This window comes from Cloeon dipterum, chromosome 3, assembly GCF_949628265.1.
Source record: "Cloeon dipterum chromosome 3, ieCloDipt1.1, whole genome shotgun sequence".
Classification (NCBI taxonomy): Eukaryota; Metazoa; Arthropoda; class Insecta; order Ephemeroptera; family Baetidae; genus Cloeon; species Cloeon dipterum.
Genome location: NC_088788.1, coordinates 20508619 through 20527046, shown reverse-complemented (window position 1 = coordinate 20527046; position 18428 = coordinate 20508619). Strand labels below are relative to the sequence as shown.

The 18428-nt window shown below is 42.7% G+C and overlaps 1 protein-coding gene across 8 annotated transcripts in view; it reads left to right on the top strand.

Annotated features, from left to right (window-relative positions):
• bsk (mitogen-activated protein kinase dJNK) overlaps nt 1-18428 on the top strand; it is a 64962-nt gene that overhangs the window by 27033 nt on the left and 19501 nt on the right. For all 8 annotated transcript variants that reach the window (XM_065486359.1, XM_065486363.1, XM_065486356.1 and 5 more), the window contains 2 exons: nt 8684-8729; nt 17142-17202. The gene's annotated coding sequence lies outside the window, so the exon portion shown is untranslated. The remainder of the gene's footprint in view (nt 1-8683; nt 8730-17141; nt 17203-18428) is intronic.

Below are 18428 nucleotides of genomic sequence, written 5' to 3'. Positions count from 1 at the left end.
CAGTATTTCTCCCGCTGATCGATTTCCCCAACTCATAAATATTGGATCAGACTCCATTAGAACGGCTGTACACTCACGGGCGATCGATTTTGCTGCAAGTATAGAGGAGGAGTTGAATTCATTCGCATAATTACACCGGCGGCAATGTGGCATCTTTGTTTAGGGAGTTTTTCCCCAATACTTTGAAAAAATTGAGCTTGTAATTAATATATTTTTTAATTAGGGTTTGATTTTTAAATACTTTTTTGTTGCCTTCAGTGCAAAGATATTGTAACGTCAAAAGCGTGTAGGGGTCGCCTGGCGGCCTAAGCAACCTGCGGCACAGGTACCAAACGAGCGCAATGCGCATGCGGTACCTGTGCCGGCAGCAGTGCGTGTGGTGGCATTTAACCTTCGGAAATCGAGCGTGCAGGGCGTGTGTGGTGGTTTAGCGAATAGTGCTCGTCATTAAGTAAAACCCCATGCACTGCGCTTATTGTCTCGAAGGGTGATTACTGGCTTATCGTGAAGTGACTGACCCTGTGAATAGGGGTGAGATATTTTCTTGCGATATTAAATAATTGTTGTTTTGATTTTAATTGACGAATTGATTATTGATTATTAGTAAATTAATTGGCGTATTCAAATATTGATCATGATCCTTGTAAATTGTTTCGAATTCCTTTTCTTGCTCTGACTTTGGAATGTGAAATATTTATTGTGAATTCCTCTGTTTCCAGTTCAATTGCCATAATATACGACGCCAGATATAGAAAAGGTTGGAGTGGTTTTATTTAAATATTTGGACCCCCACAAGCGTAAAAAATGTGTGCACTTCCGGAAGTTCGAACCGGCTACCTTGTTAACCGCTTGCAGTGCGTTAAGCGATCTGCCTTTCTGCTTGATCAGCTTTGTGAGAGTTGTTTTGACTATCCCCGTGTTGGGGTGTCCCAAGGGAGAACTCCCACAATACTTTCTTGCAGAATTTAAGTCCAGTCTCTTAATGAAATCTTCATCTTTTCCGCTTGTAAAATGCTCACACGCTAAAAATACAATCAAGTTTTCTGCTCATGGAATCGATAATATTACCACCCTAAATGAGATAAAATCGAAATATCTTGTCTGCCTTGAGTTGGTTGGACACATTCGGGGATCAAATTGTCCACCTGCCGCTCTCACATCTCCGGTTGCGCGCGTCACAGGGTCTTAATTAAGGAGACGCTTTGTTTGCTAGCGGACTAATGGCTTCGCAAACAGACAGAAAGATGACCACCGCACTAGCCAGGAGGAACAGTGACAAATGATGCGCATTTTCTATTGATCCGCCGACTCTGGTCGTGCCGAATTGCCCGTGAAATCCTTGTGATGCATTTGCTTTTGGTCGAGAGACTGATTCGATAAGAAACGTGGCAAAGGAAAATGGTTTATTGACTTCACCAACGTCTTTTGCGAAATTTAGTAACCGACACCGCCACTCTATGACGAAAGAGGCCTAAGAGGCATAAAGAAATAAGTGGATTCTGGACGGGAAACGTTCTCGTGTGATTTATTGAGCAGTGAGCACCAAAGTAGGCTGAAGCAATTTAGGACATGAGTAGCAAACGAAATGTTCGGACGATTTGTTGCACTTCCGCCTGGACAATCAAAAAGCTGAAATTTGTAAAGTAGATTGATGAAATATACATATTTTTCCTAAATATTAGCCAGTGGAAAATCATGTTTTTACTTATGGTATATTTACAAAAAATATTTTGAATCTATGTTTACTTCGGGTAAAATTCTTAAGACAACTTTCATTGGGACAAAAGTTAAACGCTGATATTGATGATCAATATCAAGTGGCAATCATTACTTCCCAATATTCGGGGTCGTGATAACCAGTTACCCACTTGTTTACCTTCTTAGAGTGGACACCGCTTACAAAGTGTGGCCACCCCTTGCGAGTAGGTTTTCTCAGAGCTGTGGATGCTGCGGTCCGAGAATCACGGCCGAGCTCATTTCGTAACATGTCAATTACGAGTGGCGTCGTAACGAAGCGGCCGAAATAAGTGAAGGAGCCTCTCCACTGTCCCCGAGACCAATCAATTCGTCTCGAGGGGGCAATTAAGAGCCATTAATTACGGCAGAAATATTCGTCGCTGACGCGGCGGCAGGAGCGGGCAAAGCAGAGCGCATTCTCACGGACGGGATTCCCGCCGGGGTCACAGGTCATTCTCGGACCGGCCTGCTTAATTAGCGTCAATTACACCTGCTAAAGAGAGAAAGAAAGAGACGCGAAGCATGCGTCTAGACGACGGATTAACTGGCTTGCCGCGCCGAATATTCTTTCGCAACCAAATCGAGAAGAGCGAAATTGGTCGCTGTTTGAATTTGAAGCGGATTCCGCGCACGCCGCTGCCCCAGAAATACTTTGTTTTGCACATCTGGGCCGCTTTGTTGATATCTCGCAGCGCATTCCTTCACTTTTTTCAACGTTTACGACGCACGTGAGTTATGCTCGCCGACGCAGCGCTCCATTATTTGCGCCGCCAGCTCGCAAACAGGCAAATCACCCAAAGAATGCGATTTCCCTCTTAGTTGCGTGACTGCCATCGAAAACTATTACTGTTTGATAAAACTAGATCTTTACGACAGCGAGGAAGAAACATGTTATGCGACACAAAAAGAGCTTCCGTAAGCATTCTGATCTTTTAGACACGATTTTTAAAACACATTCATCTTGCTCTGAATGAAACTCACTCGTCTGTGTTGGTAAAGCACCAAAAGATGCTGATTTTAAATCAATAAATTCAATTTTATTTTAGAGAGAAACTCTCGATGTGCGAGAGTAGAAAAACATTTTCAGCAAACGACTTCCAATCCAGCGGAATTGACGCAGATAGAAATTTATGGACTAGAACAGACAAACTATAAAACAGTCTGTATCAATCTTTTTGAATGAGAGTGCAGTTGTTGTTCTGTATACAGAAAACGTGTCGTTTGCGCAACATCCAGCCGAAAGGGGCGTGCTAGATTGAAATGGGTTGCTTTTTTCTGTAATGAGTAAGCCCTGTGTTGAAAGAATACAAATGCAATCTCATGATTTTAAATATTTATATAGGAAATGAATTAATCGTGAGGGTTCCAATGATGTTGCAGTTAATTATTATTTCACTGGCTGACAGAAATATTGACCATTTTTCACATCCCTCAACACTTTTGTTGTCAGTGCCAACTTAAAATTTCCCAAATTCATTTTTCAGCCGCACCGCGTTTTTGCGCATTAAAGCAGCAGCAAGCCATTTGTGTGGCTGCCATCTCAATCACCCCTTATTTTCGGGCCAGGGTTACCGCTTGCCACTTTTCATATTCAAAGTTTTCTCGTTGAAAGTTGAAATACTTCTCATTTGGATTGGTTTTTGGAAATTATCAATGGTAAAATGTGTATAACAAACACAAAATGTTAAAAAGTAGTTTTAAATATCCTTTAATTCAAGTGTTCGATTTCGTGTCTTGTGGCTATGTTAAATTGAGAAAATTGTCGAAAAATATCGTTTTAAACTGGAAGTTCCAATCACACAAATTTTACTTATTCAAACTTGGAAAGTTTTTAAATGTACAAAATATTGCAACACGTATATCTGCTGCGCGTATTTAATTTAAGTATTTCTTTGCCTTTTATTTCAAAATAAAAATTACAACTTCAATCTTAGTGTGAATTGAGCATAGACATTTCATGTAATTATACTACACAAAAATGAGAATAGACAACGAAAATCATATGAATCAATTAGCTGCATAAATTTTAATGTCACCTCTGACGGGAGAATTAACTTTGGGTTTAAGACTCACGTCACTTTTTGTGGCCTTCTGGCAACCCTATAGGAGGAGAAAACGAGGGAAATGAGCAAGAATCTGAGCTTCAGTCGCTTTTTGCAGAGACTAGACAGCGAGAGGGAGCACGTGTTTATCGTGTGCCGAAGGAGGAAGACGCGCCGGTAATGCTGTTTCGCGTTTTGGGCATAGCGAGAAGGAGCAAAAAGGGGTGGCCGGCCGGCGAGGCACTCGCGCCAGCCAGTCCGGATGATAGCAGCTGGAATATACGCAATGCGGAGGCAGCGGAGCAGCCAGCACACAGACTTGTTGTTTCCGCTCCGTGGTACATTTGATAACGTTCGGACCGCGTCTCAAGAGCCAATTTGCATGTGCAAAGGAGAGCGAGTCTCGCAGTCCGTGATCTCTGCCAAAAATTACGCACGCTCCGTGGCGCCACTACCATGAATGTCAACGGTCACTTTTGTATTAAGGTGTGGCTCTGCTCATTTTCGTATAACTTTTGCAACTTTTGCCATTGCTAAATTAGCTGTGCGCGCTCTCACAGTCTCAAAATATCATTTAACTCATATCTTTTGCACACTGTACATTCTGTAATCGAAAATTTTGCAAAAAAAATTATCTCTTGATTATTTCAAAAAAGAAATTTCGGGGACAAAATTAAGTAGAGACAAGTACTTGTCAATTTTACTCTTTCAATTTGTGAGCTTACTCCTCTCCCAATCACTTTCTTTACAAATTCCGGAAAATCCGAGACACGATCCGATATTTGCACGATTGTGGTATTGAGAGCTCTTATTTGTTATTGGAATTCAGCCATGCTCAATACGCATTTTATCCTCTCCTCTCGGACGTTTTCCTGTATCTCCAGGTTAGACGGAAATCTATTTCGGCTCTCCTGCCACTGAGAATTCCCTTTCTGACGTGACGGGAGGAAAAGCTTGCTGGTTATCTCGAGAATCCTCAACGACTGTACGAACGTCGCAAATGTTCGACCCCAGCAGCCACAGCTTGCTTGCTTAATTTCCAAGCCGCCTTTTCACTCGAATTATCGGTCGAGCCGAAGAAAGAAAGACCAATATTATCGGTTGCTCTCTCTGTTTATAAGCCCACTCTCATTCGAGAATGAAGTAAAGGGTAAAGGTACGGTGACGCAAACAGCCCGAGCGAAGACTCTTAACCCGCGCAGCCCCCGTACGAAGAGCTCTAACTTCCGCCGCCCTGCAATCCGATTAAAACTTTATAACTTCATGAAAACACACGCCGAATGAACTAGCATTCTTTGTTACTCGATCCCAATTCTATTTTGTTCCTCTGACGGAGGTGGTGGATGAAAATGCAGTCTACTTGTGACTTGATTCTGTTTGCATATATAATCCAGATGCTCGCTAAACAAACTAACATCAACAATTCATTTATCATTTTGACGTTTCAAAGAATTTTAACAAATTGACAAAGTAAAATTCAATACCATTATTTCAATAGTTTACCGTCAAATTTTGTTCAATAAATTTTGCCAGCTATTAAATCATACCACCTTGTATTTATCCATGTACAATGAAGTTCTAATGCAAACGTTATTTATCATGGCAGCAGAGCTAGATTTGGGAATAGAAGCGCGGTTTTTCATTTCAATTTTTCTCAGAAAGTTCACATCTGCTTTTTATCGATCGGACTTGTGTTTCGTCCCACAATATTACCCTTTCATCCGGGTTTTGTGCGAAGGACCGCGTCGAAAGCCGTTTTAGGCACAAAGCTTGCAGATTTGTGTTTTTCCCCGCACTCAAGAGGTGGAAAACAAACCAAAAGGGTGCAAACGCGCTGGAACATCTGAATAAAATGGTTCACCTGCCTCCATCCCTCTCGCCGCCGCCACCACGTTATTGATTTATCGCACACGCAAAGCTGCGATTTTATTGTTATTCAGGTGCGAGTGATCAAAGTTGCGTGCGAACCCGCTTTGTTTTGCGCCCTCGCCGAACCGGACAAACACACGTATTAGTGAAGGGAAGAATTAAGGGAGAGCGTGTCTGTTGACGTCACCTATTTCTCTTCTGGTCCCTTGGAAAACATGGCAATTGATCTTGTCTGCCGCAGCTTCCCCTTTTCCACGCAAACAAAATAGCCTGTAATAACAAGGAGATTGGCTGTTCAAAGACACAACATGCTCCGCAGCCTAATGACAAATGGATTGCTCTTTATTTATTGCTTGTTCCTTTGTGCACAACAAACGAACAAACGACTGAGACAGGACCTTGGAGTTTGTCAGCTGACGTTGAATCGATGATACAACTTTCGTACAAAATGACGTATGGAGATTGCTCGACCATAGCTAAATCTTTAATGGAATATCCTAATAATTCCTCCTTATTTGTCGAAGACAATACTCCGAAATTCGATTAAAGTCTTGTATTCTAATCTCACAACTGTAAAGCTAATATTAGTGTTGAAATTATAGACGAATTGGTTTCAATCGCCTAAAAATCACTTCTTATTGCTCAGTTCTAAATTTCTCTCGGCTATGCCCTTTCAAAGAGGAAAACCGAAATCAACTTTCCACGATAAAATTTTCCTTCTTGTTTAATCCGATTGAAATCAAATGAGCAAAGATGGCTTTTGATAAGTCCATTTGGCATATAAGCGGAATGAACGGAACACACAAACAGAATTTCGCAGTGGGTTTTAGTCAGTCGATATTTATATTTGGCTTTGAGCAGAAATTGCCGGCATCTCATGAATAAATTCGTCCTCCCATTCAGACCCGGCTTGATTTAATCCAATTACTCTCGGAGAGAGAAGCAAAGGGAAAGGTTCGCATGCAAAATGAGTGATCACGCCGCTCAGTCAGCCGTGAGATTTCCTGTTTTAACTCGATTTTCAGCCGAGGTAAGAGGTCAAGCCGTCGTAATTGCGTTGGGTTCTTTGTCCGTTGACGTAATCCAGCCGCTCCCCCGAATTAATTGCAACCCCCAAAGGGGAAGTTTAATTACTTGGGAGAAACCTCCGAGTTAGCTGTCGATAACATTTCCTTCATTGCGACATTTCACATAAATCACTCAAAAAGTAATCCAGCGCGACACTTGCAGGAAACAGACGGGAAAAGTTTGCCCTCGTCCGAGAATTAGGATGGTCTTGGGAATGAAACTAACGTCAAAGTTAAGCTACCAAGAAACTCAATATCACAAAGAGGTATACTCCAATTCGGCGGCGCGATTTTTCGTGCATCCAGCCTGCAATTTGTGCGACCCTGGATGTGTCGCAAACCTGCTATGTGCTCTTGCGGAAATTGGATCTGGGAACAATTATTTTTACCGTCGTTTGCCGTGATACGGAATCAATCAAACTTTAGAACGTGCTACATTTGAGCCGTTTGTGTTTTTCTCGTATTAAATTTTACCCTTTTCAAATAAAATGTGTAGATTGATTTATTTCTGAAAATATTTTATAAAAAACCTTAAGGTTCACTGCTTATTTAAAATTGATTGGTTTTCAGTCCCTCCCATTAATTCTCGAATGATAGAAGACATAATATTTGAAATTTTCCTCTAATTGAGTGAAATACATAATATTTAAATGTTTATTTTTTTATAAATAAAGAGGTGACTCTATATAAGCAATCAACTGGTGACCACATTATGTCCCAAAAACCACGCAAACGAAAAATACGGGACAGATTTTTTCTCGTTGAGCTCCCAGTAATTTAATTATGCTCGACCAGTTTCGGTGAATGCAACTAACCTCTAGTGTATTTTTTCTCTATTTATTCAAAATCGTTGTTACTTAGCCAAATTGCTTTTTTCTTGTATCGCGATTTTCTACACTAGTATCACACGTAACTGCAATACTTATGTTACAAATAAAACGAACCCATACATTTTGTCAGTGAGTTGACTGTCAGGAGATAATGAGATGAGACGAAGGCAAGGTACGGCGGAAGGAACAAAAAGTGCAACGGTGCGTTCGGCTTGCCCTATTATGACGAGCTGGCGGATGCGCTTTTCACGGGGACGGGGGTGAAAGCGACGCTGTGCCACACCCTCGTCACGCGAGCGGCATCATGATGATTCTGGATATTGACAGAAAGCACAGTTTGAGTCCGTTTCGCAAATTGCCATCAAACAGATCCGATTTCGCTGCCCGCCGCTGTTTGCCGTGGAAGCAAGCGCGGTAATTATTATCTGTTGGGGCGTCGAATCAGTTGTGGGCAGGTAGAAAATCGCTCGACCGAAAAATTGGATTATTCCCGCGGGATAGTCGTTAATTTTTTGCTGCACGTTGAAGCCAATCGATGGAGCGCAATTTCCAATTAATAAGTAACTTACTTTTACGACATGAATAATCACGAATTTATCTTTCGTTTTTTGTCTGGAGTAATGAATTGAAGCAGATAATTCTTCTCTTTATATATATATAGTTTGTAAAACTTCCAGATTGGTTCATTTCTCCATGAAAACTGCAATCTGTCAGGCTGAACTCCTTTAAGGGAAAGCTAAAATTACTCTTCTACATATCCTGGCGTCGTTCAAGTTTTAATTGGATATTACAGATTTTATATAAGAACTGCCTCACTCAAAATTTTAAAACTCGAAATTAAACAAAAAAACTTTGAGCTCTAAAGTTTTTAGTGTTGATACGTTTTAGATAATTCCCGTGTGTTATTTATGTTTTTTAGTATAGGGCCCAGTCAACAGACTACTTGCCATAAAAACTTGTCTGATAAATGAATATTTTCAAGCCCGGACTATGCGCTCTGCTCATTTGTCCCCCAAACGTAGATAACAGTAGAGAACACAAGTTTGTAAATGAGAAAAGCAAACGCATCCCCATGCAGTCGTTTTGTGCGAAATAAACTGCTCTGGCAAATGGTCTAATTCCGTGCTCTGTGTTGCAGGACTGTAGGCGTAGTGACTGACCGCAGCCGACAAGAGACCAAAAAGGTGAGTTACAAAAACGAGTCGGGGGCCGAGAGTTGGTTAAACTAGACGAATAGGCAGCGGTCGAGCGCTAATTATTCATACTGGAAGCAGGCCTCAGAGGAATACCCGAATTTTTGCATGAATCGCGGTAGCATGTGTGGCGGTGCGCTGGATAATTTGCTCTCGCTAGCAATAAAGGGCGTTGCTCGCTTGGTTATTATCACGGCGGCGGTGGGCTCTGCTACTGCTGCTGGTGTTGGCGTCGTGACGCACAACTCGCTCCAATCGATATGTTCGTACTCGCAATAATGCAGGCAAATTCCGCGCCGAGTGAAAAATCGTCCTGCCTACATTTTTCCCTGATGGATCGCAATGCAACTTCCTCACAACTTGTTATTCTTCTGCGCTTGATTGATGGGAGCGGCGAGAATTTTGTTTTTATCACTCTGCCGTAAATATTTGAGAAAGAATTTGATCCTCAATGAAGGCTGCTTCTTTCGACAAGTCATGATGAAGGATTTTTGGCCAGAAGGGAACAGGTGTTTTCAGGCGTAGATACAATTGACGAGAGTTGAATCGTTCTCTGCTCTGTATAGCTTTGTAATGTTTCCCATTCAAGCCACACGAGTAGTTCAATTCGTTCTGTGTAACTGTTTTAAATTTCTGGGAGTTAAATTTTCGTCTAGAAGAATTTCATTTCAAGAGACCAAAAAGGTCTGCCATAAAAAGAACTGATCCATGGACGTATTTTACTGTGGAACCACCATAAGATTGGCCGGTTTTTCTGTTGCCATCTTCAATTTCTTTTTGGAACGCTCTCCAGAAATGGAGTGCCTCTTGAAATTCCTGCTGCAAAAGTTTGATTAAAAAAGAAAACCGAATCCGCTCGAGATTCAGTTAAAACAAGGGGAGCAGGAGAAGAAAAGAAACGAATTTGGAACTCGACGGTGGCTGTCAGCCACTCTCGCGCCGCCAGGGAGACAAAAGCCAATTTTCCGGCTGCACTAGCACCGACGCATTCGTTGCCCCTTTCCTCCAGATCATCGGGCCCTGCAACCAGTTTGTCAAGCGTGTCGCGCAGGTTGCATAAATAACTCCGGCGGCAGGATCTTCTTCTCGGCGCTATCGCGCTCGCAGCATCAGTCAGTGCGGGCTGAGCGAGCGATCCCGGTAGTAATCAGCCCCATTGTCGGCGGGCCAAAGTGCGGGGGTGGGCAGGCGCGGGTTGGCGGGGGGGGGGGGGGAAACTGGGAAAGAGCAGTCTGCCGGCTGGCAGCGGGCACAAGCGCGTCGGCGGTTTTATAGCAGGTGTTGCAGGCAGTAAATTCGGTGGCTAATGAAATATCGCCGCGCGCTTGTTTGCTTTGCGCGCCATAAATTGCAGACTCCGGCGGGAGCAAGTGGCCCACAGTCGGAATGTGGACCGCGAGCAAGAAAATTACATCGCAGTCTGCCCGATCGTGAGGCTATTTTTCTCTTGGAATCGTTCGTTTGGGTTTTTATCAAATTTATTGCAAAAACGTAATAGATATTCCTTTACTGCTTCTCAGCTCTTTCTACGATTGTCCATTATTCTTGACTATGACCAGGCCAATTTCAATAATTTGTACGTGGAAAAATGTCGACCATTTCCTTAAATATTATGGTGATCTCGGCGACTGATATGCAGTTTTTTCTATTTCAATTTACTCTTACAACCATAGCCTTAATGAACATATTTGAAAATATTCAGCAAATTTTTATTTATAAACAAAATTTACATTAAAATTTCCTTGGTAAGGAAATTTCAGCCCCTCTCCTAGGGGAAGAAGTAGCATCTTCCAATGGGTTTGACCTCTAAGCAAAAAAATCCACTTTCAATTTTGTGCCGCAAACGCCTGCCGTTCGCTTGCTCACTTTTACGACCTCCTCATCCTCTCCTCGTCCTCGTCAGGAGCAGAATCGTAAAAAGCAGCGTCGAAAAGCTGCAGCTCATTAGCCGACAGGTAATTTCGGAAGGAGGGCCCGTCACGCTGGTTAATACGCAAACAAATAACAATAACTCAGAGCACGCTTCCCCTCTCGGCGGCCGACTGCATTTTTTCCTAGGGCAACTAGATTAGGAGCCGACAACGAGCGCAGGGAGGAAGAGATTTATGAAAAGTGAGAAGAAGACTGCATTATATTCCGCTGTGAATGTCTAATGGACTGCCGAGCGATAAAGCGGCGGCGCCGTTTTTATTTCCTGGCAGAGCTAGCCACACTCAATCAGTGCTTCCTTTTTTTATCAGAGCCCGCCCGCTCGCTCGCTCGGCTGGATCCCTTAATAAATCCGAGCGGCCTTTGTAAACACGCCGGCAGAAAAGGTGCGAAGCGTAAGAAAGGAAGAAGACGCGTTTGATAATGCTAGGAAAGGAAGGCGCGGCGCGGCGAGTGAGAGTCGCCGCCGCACAAATCGATACAACGTGGGGGCCTGGCTTCTAGCTCATTGTGTGCCTGAAAAGCGAGCAAACTCCCAAAATTGCATATCCGTTTGTGTCTACTGCATGCAAATGAAGCGCAGAGTTGCCAAACTTCACGGGTCAATCTTAGCCATTGACGCTAAGAAAAAGAATATTAAAATCCATGGTTTATATGACCGATGAAAAACACAAAATTAAGTAAAACCAAACACTAGTTTTACAGGTGCTGAGTGAAGTTATGAAATATGATGCCATAAAAGTTGTAAAAAGGTTTTATGGCCAAAGTTTTACTACTTTTGCTGGCACTCAGATATAGTTATCCCAGACAGTTTGAGTTGCTCTCGATCGCTTCTTACAATCTGACGATTTAATCCATTTTTGTTGCAAAATACCTAAAATTTATAAACCAGAGTTATTTTAGATTTGGAATTGCTGGCTGTTAGCAGCTTTGCCCCATAGCTACTCACGTCCAGAGACGAAAAGCAAATTTACCCGTTGCCTAATACCGCAGAAGGGTTTAGAACTGCGTTTTGGTGGCTACGCAAGTTGCATTTAGTTGCTTCAACGCAAGCCTTTGTTGCCTAAAGGGATGCTACTACTCCTGCGTTCAAACACGCCGACTGATTAGTGCACGCGCGTTTGTTCTGTCGCAGCCCACGCAAAACAAAGCGCCCGCGGCTGACGCTAAAATTGTACAAATGAGTTTATACTAGATTGGCTGGAAAAGAATGCACACGCCCCTTTCGAAACGAACGGGAAATTGCGAATGCGCTCGAGCGAGCTACTGGCTTCAAAGCCGCAATTCATGATCCGACGGAATGTAGCATAACTTTAATTATTCCGTTCGAAACACTCGCCCCAGGTGGGATGAAACGTGCTCCTGCAATCTCAAAGGTATTAAAATATAATCATTATATAACCATTATTACAATTGTAAAAACAAATTATGGTGGAGAGGAGTGAAATCTTTTTCGTTTAATTTCAAGCTACCTAATACCTACGGGATTCGTGAAAAATTGATTTTTTCTCTTGAATTTGACAGTTATGTTTAATGCAACGTTCTTGTTTTCAAGTAAGAAAATGTTGTTAAAAATTCTCTTCAGAGAGGATTGTTTACCCATTACAATCTAATTAATAGCTTATTCTTCTGTTCACTCCAATTTTTTTCAATTGAATAATACTAAGTGAGTTTAAAGTTACCTATGAAGAAGGCAAAGTACACTTACAAAATCCAAAATTACGGGCTTTGAGCTTTGTTCCAACGCCTGCTCTGCCCACGAGTCGACAAATTGTCGCCGCCATTCGAAAACTAGAAACTCGATCAGCGAACACGAACTGATAATTAGCGAGTGTCAAGGTCGTTTCGGCAAAAAAAAGTACCAATTAAGAAAGCAATAATTGCTCTGCAGCTGTGAAACGGTCGCTTCCGAATCGAATTTCGCGCTCTGCTGGCTTGGTAATGGTGTGCTTTTTTCTCCTTTCGTAAATGGCTGCAGCCATGGAGGGAACTTTCATGCCGTGATTGCAAGTGGAAAACAATTTCCAGGAAATTTAATAATCAGGCGTCGCATCAAAGGAAGCGCAACAAAGCATTATTTTTCATAAGCGAACCGCATCTTTTCCAGTCGAGTCACGCAAGCCCTACTTTTCGCCGTCTGTCTGCTCGCTCTCCTCCGTTCAGACCGACAAATAGCCGGGGAAATTTATTGCCTGGCAAACAGAGGCGGCGGAAAAGTTGGGTGGCGGGCTCGCTGCTGCAGTCGTCGCTTTTAGAGATGCCAACTTTCTAGTAGCACAATCCGCAGCATTCGCCACTTTGTGCAACACGGCCACTGCTGCGCTATGCAGACTTGTTGTTGCTGATGCTGCGCGCGCCGTAAATTTCTCACTTCTCTCGCTGCTGCGGTCTTTCCACCCTAGCAAGCACCAAAGAGCACAACTGCAAACTTTGAGAAATGTTTACATACACATACGTACAGTAGCAAAGACCGATGATTCCAATAAAAATGCTGTGCCGCGCCGCAGCTCTCCTCTCTTTATTTGTAAATATAGAAGGACTTCTTCGCTTCTTTCGTGTCTATTTGGGCGAAATTTTGGTTCAAAATGTTAGAATGAAAAAATAATAAGGGAAATATACATAAAAGCGATTAATTCTCTCAAGTTGCCCTTGCTTAAATTATTAGCTAAATAAGGTGTAATATTTAATTTTTTACGAAGTGTTTTAAAAATTAAACAACAAAAATCTAATTAGCCCACTTACCTTTACTTTTAATTTTTTAATTTATTAAAATGGCATACACCTGAAATGTGAAAGTTCACGCTCGCGAATGAATGCAAAATTTTGCTTCCACGTTTGTTCTCAAGCCGCCACTCACTCTTAACATTAATTTCATTCCGAGCGAGATGGGAAAGGTGCACTATTTGCAAAACGCCTCTGGCCGGCGTCGTTTCCAGCTTCGTACCATGTTGCATGTCGAAATTTCGGCACGTTCCTCTGTGTTTTGCGAAGTTTGCTCTTGCAAGTGGAGCGCAAACCGCAACACCTCGCCTTTGCAGCAACAGGGCTGAGCAAACAGGCTCTCTCTCTCTCTCTCTCTCTCTCTCTCTCTCTCTCTCTCTCGTTCATATTACTCGCAGTTGCTCAAGTCCGATTACGAGCGGTTTATTTATCGGGCGCACACCTCGACGCAGTGCGGGCGAGTGAGTGAGAGACGTTTAATCTGACTGGCGCGGAAGGAGAAAGTTATTAATATTTAAGCTGTTCGGAATGAGTTTCGGCCCCGCGCAAAGGTAAACACACTTTGTGCTGCCGGAGAAAGCATAATGCACGTCTGATGCCCCGATAAAGAGCTGCTAAATGGGTTTTCTATATGTGCTCGGTGGGTGTAGATGTATCAGCCCTGGGCCTCCCTGCCCGAGAAAGGAGAGATTTCTGTTATCCCGCAAGCACATGTCGCTCTTCTTCTTTTCTTTCGCCTGTTTGTTCTCGCCGAGGGGGAACACTACCCCTGCGGACAGCCTGACAACCGGGGGGCGGCGTCCCACCTCCGTGTCACCGTGCTCACGTGCAATTTGAAGTGATTAGCCCCAAGTGTTGTCGATTCTTTCGTGGGAGGGAGACGTAAATCTCCCGACAGGGTTCCTTCTCACTTGATTAAAATTCATGAGTATGAATGAAAGAAGTCTGGAAAATGTGTGAGACTCATGCGTCAAGTTGGCCGGCTTTTATAGGAAAAACAAACAATGAGAGCGAATGAATTTCTGGGAAAGGCTCATTTCCTCCAACATCGGACGGAAGAGATGCCCGAAGGTGTGTGAACAAACCTGTGTTGACTGGTGTGGCTCGTTAGAAGGTTAGCAAATATCGGAGGGCCGGCCGGCGTCGCAGCAGCTCTTTTCTTTATTTTAGAAGGAACGAGAAGGAGGACGAGGCGGCTAACGATTTATCGATCGCGTGTGCCACGAACGGGAAAATGCACGTGCAGTCGGTTGACGCAGGCAGCGCCTAACAAACCGCGATTGCCGTTGTGATCGCTGCTGCTCTATTCAACGCACACCACCGTTGCAAATTGCCTGAATTCGCAAGTCTGAGAAGGGCCTCTTCACCTCTAGACGCGCTTTTATTCGCTTCTTTGCGGTCGGAATGTGTGCTGTGCGTCGGAGAAAAATGCTGATCGTTTGACGAACCCAAGAGGGAAAAATTGTGCGTCTTTTCCGGCAAGCAAAAAGATCATAACCTTTGGTGTATTATGCTGTGTGAATATTTTTCCATATATTGAAACTGTTTATTTGTTAGCAAACATGTGCGATTTTCACAAGTACGTGCTACGAAGAAGTTTGAATTCAATCTGAAATTGCATTCCGGTGTTGAGTCCCAAAACATATTTGTTCACTACCCCCTGACCTGCTTTGCTTCGCATTCACCTATTCGGCGGTGAAAAATCAATATGCGACTTCCTTCGTCATCTTGAGATTAGCATTTAGCTGTCGCAAAACAGAAGCAGGCAGCGATCCCCAAGGCGGCCAAACGCAATTTGCAATATATAGGTCGAGAGCACAGTGTCGATTCCGTTCACTCCACCGGCATAATCGCATTCAGGAGTGCGGCGTGAAATAATGTCGGCGGCTGCCACACGTTCCAAATCAAATTATTTATCCTCCGGGGCGGAGGAAGAAGCACTCCTCCATGCATGCCTTACTATATAGCGACACAAAAATAAAGAAGCTCAAAATGCATAAGGAATAAAGCATTTTGGACGATTTGGAATCATTAAATTTTCTAAAGTGATAAGCTTCTACATTCTTTTTTTAACGTTAGAAATTCAGCTCATTTTTTTAATCTGTTGAAAACAGAGCCATTACTTCGAAGTTACAACAGCGTGGTAATACTGAAATTAAACATTGCGCGAAATTCGTTGTACATGCGAAATGAAATTTTGGGTGAAATGTAAAAAGCAGTGTCGAGTGGAAATTGTGCTTATTTATCTCTGGCGCGGCGTTGCTCGACAAAACACGTACTCTCTGCCGGAAAAATAAACACAGGACTATCTCTGCGCCGCAGCAATTATTTCCCCGGCGAGCTCAGAAGGGAAACTCGCTTGGGAAAAAGCACACTGCCGACTTTTCTCGCTCTGCAATTAGAGATTGCTCTAGGCCGACGCAACTTCTTCCCCCAGTGCTTTGCTTTGATGCAAATGCGCAACTTGCGACTTTGACCTGCCATGTGCACTCAAACCGTCGCTGCCTCAGGATGCATTCGTCTTGGAGTTGATACCAAGCCCTACTCGTTGTTGAGGCTTTTATTTTTCGCTGTTTCTTGAAGATTTCTTGAGACTTCCATATTTCAGAGAAGTTTCTCAATTAGCGTTTAGAAGGGTGTTTAGTGTTTAGTCCATGCTAATATGGAAATCTCCAGACACTTATTTCATTGTGAGAAAAACAAATAATTTACATTTATCCGTTGAATCGAGTTTTTTTGGACAAAATACTGTTTTCAACAGTTCCATCTGCACACGTGGTGGTCGTGCTTTCCAGAATGGTAAGCGTCATTTTGGCGTAATTCGACTCGGAGAGTAGTGTCGAAAAGCGAGTTTCGTGTGACCGCCCTCATGTTAGTCCATTTGTCTGTTCCGTCAAATGAAGCAGAAATTGGAGCCGCCGCAAAACAGTAAACGCCCCAGAGGCCGATTCTGGAACATGAAAGAACCCCTGCCCGGCAAAAAGAAACTGCAGACCTTTCTTATTGCATTTGGGGCGATTTGTTTATGCGTCCGATCCGCTTTACTGAGGGATGCGTCCGCGAAGATGTTTCAATATAACCTGCAGGCAGACCAAACAGGCATTAGAAGAGGGACAAAACGTTAGGGTGTATCAAAACAAAAGTTTATCAAATTATGTTAGCTGCTCATCTTTCCAATCTTTTAATTAAATTCAATAACATCATTAAGGTTTTCTATTAGATCAGGTACTTCCTTATTGTATCCTCAACATAAATTTGTGGGTTTAGTCAAATGAAATGAGTTTTTTTTAATAGCTTACAATTTTGTGTCCATGTATTACTGTGATATCTGTGAAAAATTGTTTAAGTACCATTAAATATTTAATATCATTTTAGTCGTGCACAACACACAGATATTCTGACTCTGTTTTTTTGACCAGCTCGAAGAGCCGAGGTTGTCAAATGCAAGATAAAAAATGGACTGAGCTAGCACAGGGGAATTTTGCATAACCAGTTTAGAGCGCGGCGGAAAGGTGAATTAGACGGCGCCCCTCGACGGCACAATGTGCTCTGGCCTCGGGCCGCTCGCTCTCCGTCCATTATTTGCTTTTAATTAATTTATCCTTTTTGCGTCGGCTTGGTAAAATTGCTGCAGAGGGGAGAGGCAGGTGCTTTGAAATTTCGCTGTATTCGCAGCGCCACGCCCTGCTTGCTGGTATTGCACAACTTGTTTTCCCTATTTTATGCATTCATTTTGTGGTTTTTGTGTTGCAGAGCGTCGACAGATAACTTAAGTGTTGGCAATTCGGCACTGAAAGGAGTCCATCGCATGCGGGTATGTACTAAATGATATTCATAAAATTTTAATTCATGTGCATGATTTATGAACTCAGCTGAGAACGAAATGTGCCTTTTTATACCTTGATCCACCACCATATTTTTACCACAAATTTTAAAAGGTTTGAAATGCAATGTGACGTTCATTGTTTCATTCGTTTTAATCATGCGCAAAAATGATTTAAAATAGTCTCAATTAAAGATAAAATTAATGTGTGGAATGGATGTTAAAATACAAATTTACCCATTCGCGTGGGGAGGTTAATTGAATTTTGCCTGGATCGATGGCTAGCATATGAAAATTTCCACTTCGATCTTAGAATATTTTTTTCAATTTTTTAAAATCTTTTTCATTAAATTAATATGTGTACAATACTGCAATCTGCAATATTTAATGATGAGCGCTTACAAAAAAAACTGTTTAGTTTCGACTTGCAGTAAAAATTTTAATTACTTCCTCAAACTAATAAATTTAACGTAATAGCAATTTGGGAAATTATTATCAATCTTCCCAACTACAGCAAATATTACTGTATTTTCCCCAGGCAAAGTCTGGTGCCTGCCATTGCCGCAAATGTCAAATCTCACATCTTTATTGTACGATCAGCTCTCGTTTCCACTTTTGGTTGCAAAAAACCTATTTCCTTTAGAATGGGCGTTTCTCTCGTCAATGGAATGCGAAGAGAGCCGCGCAATGCCTTTCCCCGCACCCGCACGTATATAATTTTGATGGATTGCGTCGCGCTGTGAAATTGGCTCTCTCGCTGATTGACGTTTTCGGCAAGGGGTGCTTTTGCTACCCGCGGGGAAGCAAGGTGGGGCTGGCTGGCTTGTTTATCGATGAAGCCTCTCTCGTCGGCCGCCCGAGCAGAATTGGATCTGATGGTAATTGCACCCCGCCACCGACGGCCCAGACATGCACACATACACACACTCGAGCCGCTTTAATAGCCGCCGCATTGTTTCGCACCTCTCCATTATTTCCCGCTAAATCAATCTCGCGCGTAATCCCATCAAACTTCCCGGCTGAGCGAAATCGTCTCTCCCCTTCTGATGATGAGTTGCCTCTGCTTTTTGATCTTGAGAAGTGCGTCTCGAAATTAGTTTAGAAGGAGAACCAAACACAACATAGGCTTCCGAAGAATATGATCAAGATTAGATCAATTTTTTTCCAGCAAAATTACTTTTTCTCACAGGAACATGATATACATAACATGCCAGTTT